This window comes from Mustela nigripes, chromosome 2, assembly GCF_022355385.1.
Source record: "Mustela nigripes isolate SB6536 chromosome 2, MUSNIG.SB6536, whole genome shotgun sequence".
In the NCBI taxonomy this organism is placed as follows: domain Eukaryota; kingdom Metazoa; phylum Chordata; class Mammalia; order Carnivora; family Mustelidae; genus Mustela; species Mustela nigripes.
Window position 1 is genome coordinate 61,533,548 of NC_081558.1, and position 14,946 is coordinate 61,548,493.

Below are 14,946 nucleotides of genomic sequence, written 5' to 3' on the forward strand. Positions count from 1 at the left end.
GAAAAAAGTGATTTTATATATATATAAAATCACTTTTTTCCCTATACTGACTCCTGACTCTAAGAAGAGCCTGTAAGCCTCTAATTAACAGTCTTGTGAACAAGTTTTTTCTCCTGAGATAACATTTATTTACACAAAAACTTAATGAAAGGAGTATAGCAATTAAAAACTTTTCCTTGTGATAAAACTGTAGGTTGAGAATAGTCTTTAAACCTAAGATTAAATATAAATTTAAATTTGTGCTTAGGAAAAAGGATATGGTCTTCAAACTTATACTTGGTGTTATATCTTATAACCTTCTTTTTCTATTTCTGTAACCATAAAAATGTCTCTTGGTAGTATTTGTTAAACTATCTTGTAGACATGTAGACTTCAACATTTGAATGTTGTCTTCCATATCAAGTAACTATAACTCTCCAAGCCTTGCTAATTAATTGTCATGTAAACATTATGTGTGAAATTCCAGTCTTTAACAGTTCTAATGTTTCTAAATTTCTTTCTTTGCTGATGTTACCAGGCTCGCTTTCCCTGCTTCTTCGCCCTTTGGCCACAGGATTATTAATAAAATCCCAGACTCTAACAGATGATTTGTCTTAAACTAAACTAAGTGTTAGAAAGATTTTTTATTTTTATTTTTTTCTGTGCAGCCCACAAGTTCAATGTCGGTTCTCTCAACTGAGTAAAGGAAGAAGCTGTGTCTTACTCTTTTCTGGGTCTCCTTAACCCTCTCCCCCACTAAGTCCTTTATAATTTAGTAGGAACTTAGGTTATATATGTATACTGAATAGAACAGAAGCATAAGGAAAAAAACTGTCAAAATCTAAGTTTTTGAACAGAGATTAAATCTGTTATTGAGGCTACCTGGCTTTCTTTAGGGTGAGAGATATCTGAGTGGGGTTCTATGGGGGCAAGTTTGGTGTTTAGATACTAAGGGATCATAAGGTGACCTCCTGACTCTCATACCATCTCTCTGACTCTCTCTCCTTTAGGACACTTGGCTGTAGACAGCTACAGCCTGTAGGGGAGCAGATTGTGGATAATGGGACAGGGCCACTGCAGGGGGCTAGGGATTGCGGTTGGCCCCATGCTTGTCATCCCTGTATGATGGGTTTGTGGTCCTGGAGAGGCTACAAGCCTGAGACTGCTGCCACCTCCCATCCTGTTCAGCCAGGCACAGTGCTTTGTTCTCTCCAATTAACTGTGCATAACAACAAGGAGTGAAACCAAGTGATTTAAGCAATAATTTATCATATTCAGTTCACCATTAACAGCCATCTAGTGTTTCCTTTGCCCTTTTAAATGAGTCTTTGTTCTGGTGCTCAGCTCTTCTGTGTATTTCATAAGCTTTTAGTGAGCCTTTCCCTCCCTCTCTCTCCCTCTTTCCCGCGCCCTCCTCCTGTTTTCCTCGAGCTCTGAAGCACGAGTGTCTTTCTGGAAGCAGCTGAGCCGTCTCTCATCTAGCTTCCTTCATTCCATTTAATAGGGAACTTGAATGTTAATTTATGACCATGAACTCCAGGCTGGGTGCTGCTTGATGCAAAGGAAGAGGACACAGTCTTTGCCCTGGACCAGCCTGCAACCTAAATGGGGTGATGAGGCTCATCGAACATGAAATGAAATGGGCAGAGGAGGAAGTGGGGGACAGTCGATGTCACCAAAGTAAGACCTTGCTGTGAGAAAAGCTCCCTAGAGGAGAGGCTTCAGCTGAGTTCTAAATGTTGGTGTGGATTCAGGAAGGACATAAGGGATAGGCCAATCTGTGAAGGGTCCTAGCAGGAGCATGGTGTGGATTTGGGCATGAGCCTCCAAATAACTTGAGAGTAGGCCAGCATCACCCAGGGTGGCCATTTGTCTGACTGCTTTTGCTTTGTCTCCTCTTTGGGATCACCAGGTCTGTGAGCCTCCCTTTCTTAGCCTCATGGTGTTTAGGGTATGGGGAGCCCAAGCTTACAGAAGAAGTCAGGTAGTGGCCCCAGGGAAACTTTATGTTTTCTGGGTCTTATTTACTTTCACGTCTCTTTTCTGCTGGGTTTCCTCTCTCTCTTTCTTTCTCTCTCTCTCGCTCTATGTATGAGTGAGTATGAATGCATACCTGGGCTCCCAGGGATCCTCATCAGACACTTGTGCTCTGGATTTGGGCCTGGGGTGGTAATAAGAAATTTGGGGTAACAGGGCTGTAGCTTTGAGTCACTGAGACTGTGAGACCCTCGGACCCCACAGGGACCCTGGTAGCAGCTTTGTCTTCTGTTGAGGTCTGTTGGGCTCCCTGACAGTAGAAGATGTGTCTAAGGGTGTGGAGGTAGGGAAGCCTAGGCCTTCAGAGGACCTGAAGGAGACCCATATGGGCTTTTCTCTTGAGCAAGGTACCAGGGCTCTGGGAGTTCACTGAAGGTCCCATCATCAGGGTGCGCCTACTGCCGACTGACCTGACCCTGTCTAAGAAAAAAATTCATGCTGGGTGTTATGGGGGAGTGATCTCACTGGCCCTAAGGGGCTTAGATGATGACAAATTGGACTGTTCAGGGCATAGATAATTCAAGAGTAGAGAGGAGCAGAGGGGGAAAAGCTGCAGAGGGACCCCAATGGTCTGACTCTCCAGGCATCTAGGAACCTGTATATGGTGTCTTTTAAGACTAAGCTGCCTTAAAAATAAGTCATCAAAAAATTAATTGAGATTTCTGGTATCCATTTTAATTTCTAAAATTAAATGTAAAATTGACAGCAAACAAAGTAAGACAGTATTACTTTTAGTTCCAAATTATGGCAGTCCAATGAGGTGGAGACATGCTTCTAACTAAAATTTCTTTTGCAGAGAACATATATTTATTTGAAGGGAATACTCAGATAAATTGCTTGAGATGGCAGATGAGACCCAAGGGCATGCATTTTAAAAAAGTAGGGAATATCGTTCAAACTGTTAAACTCAAGTCATGGAAAGAAATATGCCTCATTCTTGAGAGGAAAGAGGTAGGAAATTAAAGTGAATGAAAAGAATTGAGGGCCCAGTGGGGCTGGGGAAGGCCAAGAGAGATTTCCCCAGGCCAAAAGCGAGGGACAGCAGGAGTGGGTCCAGGAGACAGCCGAGGGGCAGACAGCTAACCTCTGTGCCACAGATAAAAGGATACATTCTTCCGATAGCCACTGATGGCCACAGGCTCAAGTATTCCAGAGGTTTTGGTAAGGCCACCTTTTATGGAGGTAGCCGGAGGAGCTACTGTGCCCCGGATTTCGAAGAGAGCTGAGTCATGTTTGGTTTCTGTGTGAAGCACTTATCCAAGATGCAGCTGAAGAGGAGGATCCTTCCGATACCTCCTGTGACACCCAGTCCCTCTGTTTCTGAACTTGAACCTCAGAAAACCTTGTTTCTCTTCTATACACATTGTGAATTCATTTCCAGATGGCTTTACATTTGCTCCAGAAATACCAACATACATTTTCTGCTCAGTCAGGAAAAAGCACAGAAAAAGCTGAAATGACAAAACAACTAGGGTATCATGAGGCAAACCTTTCCGAATTCTTCAAAGCACACTCAGCTGCAGCCCCAAGACCACCTTTCAGCCTCTAGGGTATTAAGAGCTACTGGAGAGGAGAGTTGAGGAGGGGGGCTGGAATGGGTGGTCAGGCAAGGCAGCTTCATAGGTCAGATGTATTTCTTCCTGTCCCTACAGCTCAACTCTCTTCCTCTCTGTGTTCTCTGAGGAGTGAATGCACAGAGGTCTAATGTCAGGCAGGCCCCTGAGTGCTCAGAGCCTAGACCTGTTCCTCTTGTTTACGTGTTGGGAGTGCTGTCCCTTTAAGATTTTTTTTTCCTTGCCTTTTTCCCTTCCCTTCCTCCTCACCAAGGGCAAACAGAGAAGAATGAAGCCAGGGTAAATTGAGAAAATATTTGAAGCCTATTAAGTGTGGCTACAAGTTTATTGTGATTCTTAAGTTAATTATATCCTTTTTGACTTCCAGCCAGTCCCTTCACTGGGCTTGCATATAGACTTGGCCACCTATCCCAGCCTCAGGCTGGCGGCATGCCTGTCTGCCTGCCTAGTTCTCGGCCTCCCTCCCTTCCTTCCTCCACCTAGTCCCCTCTCCCTCCTATGCAGACAAGTTAGCAATCCACTGTAGCTTAAATACGGGAGGGGCTGTGGTGGATATCAAGAATTTGGAACGTGGGTACTTGTGTCTGTGGGGGTGGGGTGGTAAGGGCACTGTAGTTAGCAGTCAGCCACGTGTGTGAACACTGACTCTTACCACAACCACCTACATTTATTTTAGCTTGTGCTTTACAGTTCACAAAGTGGTGTAATCCCCCGATCATTTAAACCTCAGGAATGCTGTGGACAGTAGGTGTTATCAGTGCCATTTCTGGAAGAAGAAACCAAGATTTAGAGACATTTTAAAAAGAGAGCTCATGGCTTTTAGGTGGCACAACAACGTAGGATTGGTGTCCGGGTCTTTTTGGTTTCCAAAGATCCATAAAGTTTTATCTTTGTTTAATATTTAAGAGTGTACAAAGAGAAGTTCATACAAATTGCCTCATTTAATTCTTAAAACATTGTGATGTTGGTGCTGTTCCCATTTGGGGGTTCTTTAGGAGCTGCTTCTCCTGGATCCATTCTCAGCTTGGCAGTGAGAGCTGCCTGACCTCCAGCTCCCTGACCTCTGTTGATGGTTCAGAGTCAGGTGCTGGAGCCAAGTGGGATGATTCAGGTCTTCCTCAGGGATTTTTGTGTCCCAGAATAAAAGGGCTTTGCATTTAAACACATAGGTCCACTAGGACCACAGAAAGCTAGTGTATAGTAGAAAAGTGGAGCGTTAGAGGCTGAGGAATAGCAGTAGAAACAGGAGATGAAGAGAGATGGAGCTTTCTGAGTTTCCTATAGGTCTTCAGTTTTTGGTTCTATCCATGAGGGTTCACAGCATTTCTTCCTTGGATTCTATGTGACACCTGTAATCCTTGTCAATAAAGTCTCTTTTCTGCTTATACTGCATACTGTGCTTAGGATTTTGTTACTTGCAACTAAAAGACCCCTCAATACCACATACCAGAAATACACATCATATCAGCATACATATCAGAAAGTAGAAGCACAGTGAACTAAATACTAAATGCAGGAGCCAGAAATGAATTGTGGAAGTTAGAAGATGAAGCAGTCTTCACTCTTGTGTTGCAAGAGACCTCAGGAGCTGGACATTGAAACCTTTGTCCAGTCTCTACATGTATGTGCAAGCCTTTGGCTGACCCTGTGGCATTAGGTGAAGGCAGAATATACAAGAACCAGCTTTTAGGTTTCTGAGTAGAACAGCTGTTTTTGGTACCACTGCTACATTTCCTCAGATCACCTCTGACTTCAGCTAAATCAGTCACAGCCAATTAGTTCCCCTTGGTTAGTTTGCTCCCCCCAAATTTTCCCATAAATGTTCCATCCACTTTCACTGCCACACCTGCTGTGGTGCATGTCACTACCCTCAGCATTATCCATGAACATTGTTTACTTGCATGGATGTCTTATTGTCAGTGAGATACCAATGGGGTGCACATCAGGGAAACAGAAGATTTTGGTGGTTATAGGTTATCAGAAGCTTAAGATTTTGCCAGTGCCAGGCCTGTGACTCAATACAAGTTCAAGTTCAAACTCAGTGGTTTTCAAATGGTATGCAAGGCCATGCAAAATTTCCTTTTCCCTAGTGTCCCTCTCCTTGTCACCTCTCCATCCTCATAGAACCACTTGAGATTCTCTACACATGTCCTGTCCTTCCAGGCCTGTGTGTCCTTGTTCCGGCTTTTCCTGGAAAGTCCATCCCTACTTTCTCTGCATATTGAGTTCTCATTCATTGTCTCAGCTCAAATCCTACCTCTTCTTGGAAGCTTTCCCAAAATGAGTTGCTCCCGGATTCCTTCTGTGGAGACCTCTTTTTGCATCTTGCTTGCAGCTTCTTGATGTTGTCTTTCTTGCTTATAGTTCTTTGTACATTTTTCTTTCTCATGCAGCAGATGGCATGCTCCTTAAGGACTCAGGTCTTGTTTTCGTATTTTCAGATATTCAGAATAGTGGAGGTTCAATGTCATCTTTGCTAAATAAACAGATGGATGGATGGCTGCAGTTAAAGCTGATGATTCTGATTTGGCCACTGATGGTGGCCAAGAGAGGTGACAATGCTGAATGGGTCCAAGAAAGCAAATGTGGGGCATCCTGACCCTGTGCTGATATTAACATCTTCTTACTATGAGGACTCAACACAGGGATTCTGCTCCAGCTTTCTTTTTTCTTTTTTTAAATTAACAAATAATGTATTATTTGCTTCAGGGGTACAGGTCTGTGAATCATCAGTCTTACACAATTCATAGCACTCACCATAGTGCATACCCTCCCTAGTGTCCATCACCCAGCCACCTTATCCCTCCCATTCCCCTCCCTTCCAGCAACATCAGTTTGATTCCTGAGATTAAGAGTCTCTTATGGCTCCCTGGTCCCATATTGTTTCATTTCTCCCTCTCTTCCTCCACCACCCAAGCCGGGCTTCTCAAATTCCTCATATCAGTGAGATCTTACAGTACTGGTCTTTCTCTGATTGACTTATTTTGCTTATCTGCTCCAGCTTTCAAATGCATATTTGCCTTCCCCAAGTTCTCCAGCTAAGGAGTGAGTCTGGGGAAAGTCCTGAATGCAAACCCCACACTGTTCGGCTGGCCTGTGTTTGTATGTTACTCTTTAGAAGCCCTTACATTTGGAATCATTTGCATTCACCTTGAAGATGAAGCTAGGATGTTCTCTGAAACTTCAGAGTGGGAAGTCAGAAAATGACTTAATAGCTTAGGAAAATAATATTTGCAAAGAGTTTATATTTAAAAAGGCCAGGACCTTTTAAGATAATGGATTTAGAGGCCTCCTTTACCTCTTGCCACACGTTTTTATCCATATAAAAATGCTTATTTATTAACTCTAAGTACTTCTCCTCTTCTTTGGCCTTCTGTTATTCTGAGAATCACTCTGAAATCAGAGAGGGTTAGAATTTCTGATCATCACTGCTTTAAAAAGTGAGGGCATATACATTGTGCCAAGCCTGGTACTAATCCCATGTCTGTGATTTCAGTTTTTCTGTGTGGGATCTAGGTGTTGAGTCAGTTGGGGGATAAAAAAACCCAGGCCTTTTCCCTCTTAAAAAGGAAGATACTTACATCCAGTGTTTGCAGTATAGCTATCATCACATTTGCTTCTTAAGACTAAGGAGGTTTGAAAGAATTATCCCATTTTATACAAATAAAATTAAGATTCAGAGAAATTCAGTGCTTTATCCAATACCATGCAGCTTTACTGGTAGAGCTGGGATTTATGCCCAGTTCTTTTGACAAGTGTTCAGTGCCACTTCTGGCAGGACCCAAATCTGCCTGTAATTCTACTCCAACATTCCTTTAAACACCTACTTCCTACCTCCTGCCCCCATGTAAACACCCATCTTGAATTGTTTATCCCTGTTGGCTGTCAGCTAGCCTTTGGAAGGTGACAGTGGCTGAAAATAGCTTATGGTGTGACACTTTACAAAGAGATCCAAGTTGTCCTTGAGAATTAGTAAAACAAAAAGCTAACTCGGGGGAGTTTGGGGTTTGAGGACAGATACATTTCTGGAGTTGCTTTGGAGGCCAAGGGATTTTCTTGGTGTCCTTTATGACAACCACATAGGCAAGCATGTGTTTTCCTAAGTGGGGACCCCAAGTGTTGGTGGCAAAGAAAAAAGAAAGAAGGAGCAGCTGACTGGGTACCTTATGAACAATTTCACATTGTGGGCCTTAGTAAGTCCTGGGGGGCAAAACCCCAGAGTGCCTGGTTTAGATGGCCTGCAGGCTACACTGCTTGGAGAAGCCCAGCATGGCTTTTCAGATGGACTCTTTGCAGTTCTCTCACCCACTTGGATGAGGTCAAAGAAAAGAAACAACCTGTTTCTTTATTAATGATGCTTTCTGCAGAGTTAGATTAAGCGCTGATTAAAGGCAGATGCTTCCAAAGTATAAATGTAAGTACCATCTCAGTCACTTCTCCGGTTACAGGGTTTCCTACACGATTCTTTAAAATCACTTTGGCCGTGTTCCCATTTGCCTTCCTCACGCTCTCCACCCAGCTTCCGAGCCGCCCCTCCCAGAAGGCCTCCAACTGCCAGGAGCAGGAGCTCAGACTCTGAGAGACTTGCGTGGAGAGCTTTGAGAGGTACCACTGGGGCTGCGTGTCTGGAGCCACCTAACCAAGGCAGGTAAGTCCTCTGGGCTGGGGCAGCCCTATTCTTCTGTGCTTTCAAGGCTAGACTTGTCACTGTGGAACTTGCTGTGTTTTTTCCATCAGGATGGGGTACAGGCCTTTTGTAATCATTTCCTGCTCAAATCAGAGTCAGGAACCAGGTACAAGATGCATGGCTCAGGTTACCGGGTCCATGGAGGTGTTTCTCCTCCTGTCAAGTGCTCTGAGAAGGCCTGAGGCCATGGGGACAGGAGACAGCTACCCGCCTAGTAAGTGCTTACAACACTGGCCTTCATGTCAGGAATTGGGTTTTTCTAGAGAAGATATGTTCAAGTCCTGAGACTATCATGCAAATCTTCCAAATAGTTTCTGAGTTCTTTGTGCCCAATTAATTTAATCAGAAATTAATGTATACTTAAAATTTTTTTTTCTGAAGAGCTAATCAATCTGGGATTGATTTTGGATTGAGATCAGTAGTGTCGAAGTCTGTTCATGTTCATTTGTTTTCTGATTTTCTTATGGGATGTTATTTTTTGTGAGCCGCATTGATGGACCTGCTTCTGTGTCACCAAAGTTAAGATCTTGTTGTTTAGACAACCACCCCAAATGGACAAAGGGCCATCTTGTAGGGTACATTACCATTGGGCTGTCTGGGTTGGGTGTATGGGAAGGTGTCATGGTGGGGCGGTGGAATGCATGTGGGAGTGACAGGTGAATTCAAAGGTGGCAGTGAGGCTGATGTCCTGGGAAGCACATCACACAGTGAGGGTGTCATAGACCCCGCCCAGCCCAGCTGCAAGCTGTGTGGCTTTCTTCTCCTGACTCCCTTCTCTCACCTCCTTGAGGTGTCTTAGCTTGGAGTACGAAGAACTAGGCAGGTAGGTGGATTATATGGTGGTGATTACTTGGGACTGAGTTTCTCTAGCATGTCCTTATGTGATCATAGGCAAGTATCTCAATTTCTCTGAGGTCTCCTGTTCTCTTCTGTAGAATGTGGATGATATACCAACATCTACCTTGTAGATCTCCTGGGAAGTTAAGAGAGATTATGAGAGATAATCTACTTAAAGCATTTGACCCAGTGCTTAGCCCATAGTTTAGAGCTCTTATTAATCTCAGTGCAGAGTTTCAGATTGAGTATACCAAAGCCACATCGAAATGTTTTGGTCGTGTAGTTGCAAACCTCTGGTGGCTTCCCCAGTGACTTCCCCTGCTGGTTAGGGTAAAGTGTGAGGATCAGGTTGTCCAGTTTGGCTTCTTACTGACAGAGAAAATTGGAGAGAAACAGTAGTCTAAGAAGACCTAAGGTTAAAACCCCTGCCTATTAAAAGAAGGACACAAATAGTTCCCCTTCATTCTAGATGACTATTCCCTTTCAGAAACCCCCAACAGATAATATTTATCTCATGACATTGTTCTTTTTCTCCATGAGATTGTTCTGAGGATTAAATGAGATAATGTAACGTTAACACACTTAAAATTTTACCTGAAACAGGATAGAAGCCATTAAATGATTGCTATCACTGTAAAAATGTTTGTAATACCACATTAATTGAAAAGTTTATCAAGGCAAATTGCATATGCATGACAATGTCAGCTACTAAATATATGGACATAAAGATTGCCAGAAAGAAATATACCAAAATGTTAAAAAACGTGCATATGCTAGGTGGCTTTTGTTTGTGGGTGATCATTTCCTTTTCTTGTTTTCTAAATTTTATTTAATGGATGATTCCATCAGCCAGGGCCCTGGCAGGAAACAGATGGCACATTTAAACTGGGCATTTTGAGGCTATTTTATTAAAGGGATATTTTTTAAATGGAGGCAGAGTTCAGGAAGAGGAACCAATGAGGGTGCAGTTTTCAGGTATGTTGAGAACAGGGTATCATTAGACCTACATTTGAAGGGGCCCAGGAAGGGAGGTTTTACAGAACCAGGGAGAGCCCTGTGGATGGGTCACATGGAAGGAGCTGTGGTACATGACCGCCATTGGGTGGAAGGGTGGGGAGGAAAAACCGGACTTCACCCTCCTCTATTCTCTGGGTCTCTTGCTGGTGCCTCCCATCAGCCAAAGCTAGCCAGAAGCCAGAGTCCAGGGATCCCACTAAGGGGCCCATGTGAATCAGTTGCACAGGCTCTGAGCAGAGAGAAGAGGATAGGGAAAGGTCTGGTGGGCAAACTGCTGATGTGTAGCACAGTGAAGTTATGCAAATTTTATAATGACTGGTAGAGTCATAAATAAGAAACAAAACCCTTGCTGCCCTCAGTGTTTTCACACATGTGCACATCTCCCATTGTCCTCCCAGCTCAATGATTTCTGATTCTTCATTAACCACTGTGTCCTCTGGGTTCCCACAGCAACTAAATTTCTCCCTAGTGCAGCCACACTCACTGTATGGTTTCATCCTCTATCCTTGACTCACCTAAATTCCCACGTTGTAAGAACCTTGAGGGCTGGGATGGTGTTTTTTTTTTTTCTTTTTCTTTTTTTTTTAATTATTTTTTAAAAATTTATTTTTTATTTATTTTCAGCATAACAGTATTCATTGTTTTTGTACCACACCCAGTGCTCCATGCAATCTGTGCCCTCTCTAATACCCACCACCTGGTTCCCCCTACCTCCCCCCCACCACTTAAAACCCCTCAGATTGTTTTTCAGAGTCCATAGTCTCTCATGGTTCACCTCCCCTTCCAATTTCCCCCAACTCCCTTCTCCTAACTCCCCATGTCCTCCATGCTATTTGTTATGCTCCACAAATAAGTGAAACCATATGATAATTGACTCTCTCTGCTTGACTATTTCACTCAGCATAATCTCTTCCAGTCCCCTCCATGTTGCTACAAAAGTTGGGTATTCATCCTTTCTGATGGAGGCATAATACTCCATAGTGTATATGGACCACATCTTCCTTATCCATTCGTCTGTTGAAGTGCATCTTGGTTCCTTCCACTGTTTGGCCACCGTGGCCATTGCTGCTATAAACATTGGGGTACAGATGGCCCTTCTTTTCACGACATCTGTATCTTTGGGGTAAATACCCAGGAGTGCAATTGCAGGGTCATAGGGAAGCTCTATTTTTAATTTCTTGAGGAATCTCCACACTGTTCTCCAAAGAGGCTGCACCAACTTGCATTCCCACCAACAGTGGAAGAGGGTTCCCCTTTCTCCACATCCCTTCCAACACATGTTGTTTCCTGTCTTGCTAATTTTGGCCATTCTAACTGGTGTAAGGTGATATCTCAAATGGCACAGGGCTCTGATTTCTAATTCTAGTTGGATCAATTGATTTTTCCAGTCACCCTGGAATTTTTTTATTGTGTGCTTGGGTTAGGTGCCCCATGTTTTGGATTTCAAGCATCCTCTGTTTTTTGGCTTCTCTTTTCATTGTTTGGGAGCATATACTCAAATGATTTTTTTGTAAAGAATCATTCAGTGTCTGAAAAATTTGCCATCATACTTGATTATTAGTGAAGCTTGGAAAAGAATTGTATTCAGCCAATTTGATTCTTCAACCAATTTTCCATGCAATGCAATCTATTTTCTGTAAGAAAAATTTTCAGAATCAAGTATTTGAGGTATAAGTTTCACAATGAAGACTTGAATCATTCTAAATTTTATCAGTTACACCATATTAAATTTTATTAATTTAATTTTGCATGCATAGCCTATATTTCTATAGTCCATTTTTGAGTCTGCGTTTATTAAAGATATTTGATTCTTTCATCAGTTTTTTCAGTTATTAAGAAAATTTTACTGCACGTCATTTTATTTCATCAGATTTACTTAAGTTGATATTATTTATTTATTTATTATAAAGTCCTCTTATTTCCGGGTCAATTTTTATAGTTTCCAGTGTCAACTTTAACATGTAGTTCTTTAGTTATTTCAGCATCTATAACAAATTTTAATGTGCACACTTTGTAGGGGTCTCAATTTTATTTTGTGTTACTTATTTCCATCAAGCCTCTTTTCTACTAGAAATTGAGTAAAATATTCCCAGCTTCAGAGTAACGGGGTCAGAGTGTCCAGTTTCTTCTTTAAGAAACGCTGCACTACATTCCTTGCTATCACTTAGCATAAGGTCTAGTTTATGCCATCCAGGGTCTTTCAAGGCTCATCTATTTTCTAGGATCACCTAACTTTCATATGCTGTTGACTGCAGAGGAATTCATCCCTGACTCAAATGTCTTTCGTGAGCACTAGAACTAAATACAGTAGAATCTCTTTATATTTCCACTTCATTTATACCAATTCAATCATATATGTTTATGAGAGAAAGGGGAGTGGAATGGAAGGGAGGGGGAATGGAGGGGTGGGAAGAAAGAGAGAGTAATCTAAGTAGTGTGGCCAATTCCATCATCCAGGAACATCCAGGAACATCCATCATTGACCTTGAATGAATAGAACAGAATACAGTGAATCTAGATTCCCTATGTCATTTCAGTTGATATATGATATATACCCACACTGTGGGCTTCAAATTACTCTTAGTATGTTTAAAGACATATACATTGCCTTTATCATGGCCCTTAAACACAATTCAACCAATCTGTGGGTTAACTGAAGAAAAGGTGACTAGTCTGGCACCAGAAGAAAAATTGTCCATATTCACCTTGTTGACCACATAGGTGGGATGCTTCTTCAGTTTGGTGCCTTCCTGAGGAATTTTCAAGAGAATTTGATTTTTTTTTCTTACATGCTTTTTTCAAAGGCTAATGTGTGTAAGCTATGATTGCTCTGTGTTCAAATGCCTCCTCATTCTCTCCACTTGCAGGTGGAGAGAAACAGCTTCAATTCCATCTGTTTTAAATTCCCTCTTTTCCCCAAAGCTTCTTCCTTCCATAGTACTCTCTGTCTGAATGGGTGGCACTGTGCTGACCCAGCTGCCCAAGGCAGGAACCTCAGCTCCTTCCTGTCCCTCAAATCTCTCCCTCCCCATAAATCACTGATCAAGGGTATTTCTTAAGTGACTTTCAGATCCACCCACTCCATTCCGTCATCCTTAGTGGTTGTGATTGTTGGAACATTCTCTTCAGTTCCAGCTCCTCACCTCCTTTAGCCCCCGGTACTAAGTCCTATCCATTCTCATCAGTAAGAGAGATATTTTTTTTTAAAAAACCTGATAGTGTTACTCCTCTGTAACAACGACAACCACCACACACTCTTTAGCAACTCTCCATTACCCTCGGGGTGAAAACCATGATATTTACTAAGTATTATACGGCCCCACATGCTCTCTTAATGCTGACTGGGACCTTATCTGACAATTCCATTCCACAAAATCTCCATCCCAGGCAGACAGAACCTGTTGACAGGCACCATGTTCTTTTTCACCCATGGGTCCCTGTACATGCTGTTTGTTTCTCCTACGACATTCTAATGTCCTTCTTTTTTCTTGTCTGTGTCTTACATCACCTTTAGGTCTCAACTGGGACATTAAAGCTTTGGCATATCATCCCTGATTCCCCGGGATCGGTTAGACACCTAACCCATGCACAAACATAGCACCCTCTACCTCTCCCTATATTAACATCTGTCTTACTCTATTGTAATTTCCTATCTTTTATCTGTCTTCACCACTACTACACCCGGGCAGCATAATTTGTAGGACCAGGAGGAGGGGCTGTTGTTTCTTCTCCATTAGTGCCTAGCCATGTTCTTAGAACAGACACTGAGCATATGGTTGCTGAATGAACAAACCAATGCTATGTTGGATTACCCACTGTAATTCTCTGGAGTGCCTTGGAAATCAATATTAGATTGACATTCAGGTATATAAGAAAGGAATAGTGTGCTTGGCATGGGCAGTGAAGGCATTTAACCTGAGCACTACTGCATTTTCTCAGAGCCTACTTTTAAACTTCAGGTTGTAGAGGAAGTCTTTATAGAAGGGACTGTCAGGGATAGGGGCCAATACAGCTATTATCCCATGGCAGAATGACCCTGTTAGTTTTGGCAAATCCTTGCTGCTTTCTTGGGGTCTCATTTCTGCCAGATCAGGGTTTCAGAAGTAAGAGAGTTGGCTTAGAATCATAAGTGTTAGTGTAAATGTTTGTGCCTGTGTTCGTAGCCTTTTTGTTTCCATTCCACCACATTTTAAGACCTTTGCTGACCAGTGAGAAGACACATGCACTTATAGTTTTGATTTTGCAACTCATATCTATGTCCCACTTAATTCCCTATCCTTTCTGCTCCTGTTCACACTGCGGCCACTGAGCCACCATCTGCAGGTCCAACTTTAGTAGTTTGGCAGGTTCGGTATTACTGTCTTGCTCAAGGCTCATCTATTTTCTAGGATCACCTAACTTTCATATGCTGTTGACTGCAGAGGAATTCATCCCTGACTCAAATGTCTTTCGTGAGCACTAGAACCAAATACAGTAGAATCTCTTTATATTTCCACTTCATTTATACCAATTAAATCATATATGTTTATGAGAGAAAGGGGAGTTTTAGAGACTGGGCTTCTTCTGCCCATTGTTCCTGAACTTAACTTGCCACTTACATCCAGGTCCTCCGGGAATGATGGCCTGTTTTGGTCTTCCCTGTGCCCCAAATCCCTGCTATATCGACAATGGTTGTCACCTCTTCTGACCTGCTCCACAGCCAGTGAACTCCCAAGTCCCCTCACTTCACTTAATTCTTATAGCTGCCCATTGAAAACATCCTTAGAAAGTGGAATTCCAGGACAGGCTGTGTGGTTTCTACCTTCCAGAGCTCTC

The 14,946-nt window shown here is 42.6% G+C and overlaps 1 protein-coding gene and 1 pseudogene across 1 annotated transcript in view; one reads left to right on the plus strand and one right to left on the minus strand.

Moving 5' to 3' along the window:
• The window catches only part of LOC132010454 (SERPINE1 mRNA-binding protein 1-like), an 11,944-nt pseudogene extending 5,965 nt beyond the window's left edge, over window positions 1–5,979 (minus strand).
• Window positions 5,980–8,053: 2,074 nt separating this feature from the next.
• The window catches only part of SCN11A (sodium voltage-gated channel alpha subunit 11), a 93,543-nt gene continuing 86,650 nt past the window's right edge, over window positions 8,054–14,946 (plus strand). Inside the window, exon 1 of the mRNA XM_059390530.1 lies at window positions 8,054–8,238. The gene's annotated coding sequence lies outside the window, so the exon portion shown is untranslated. The remainder of the gene's footprint in view (window positions 8,239–14,946) is intronic.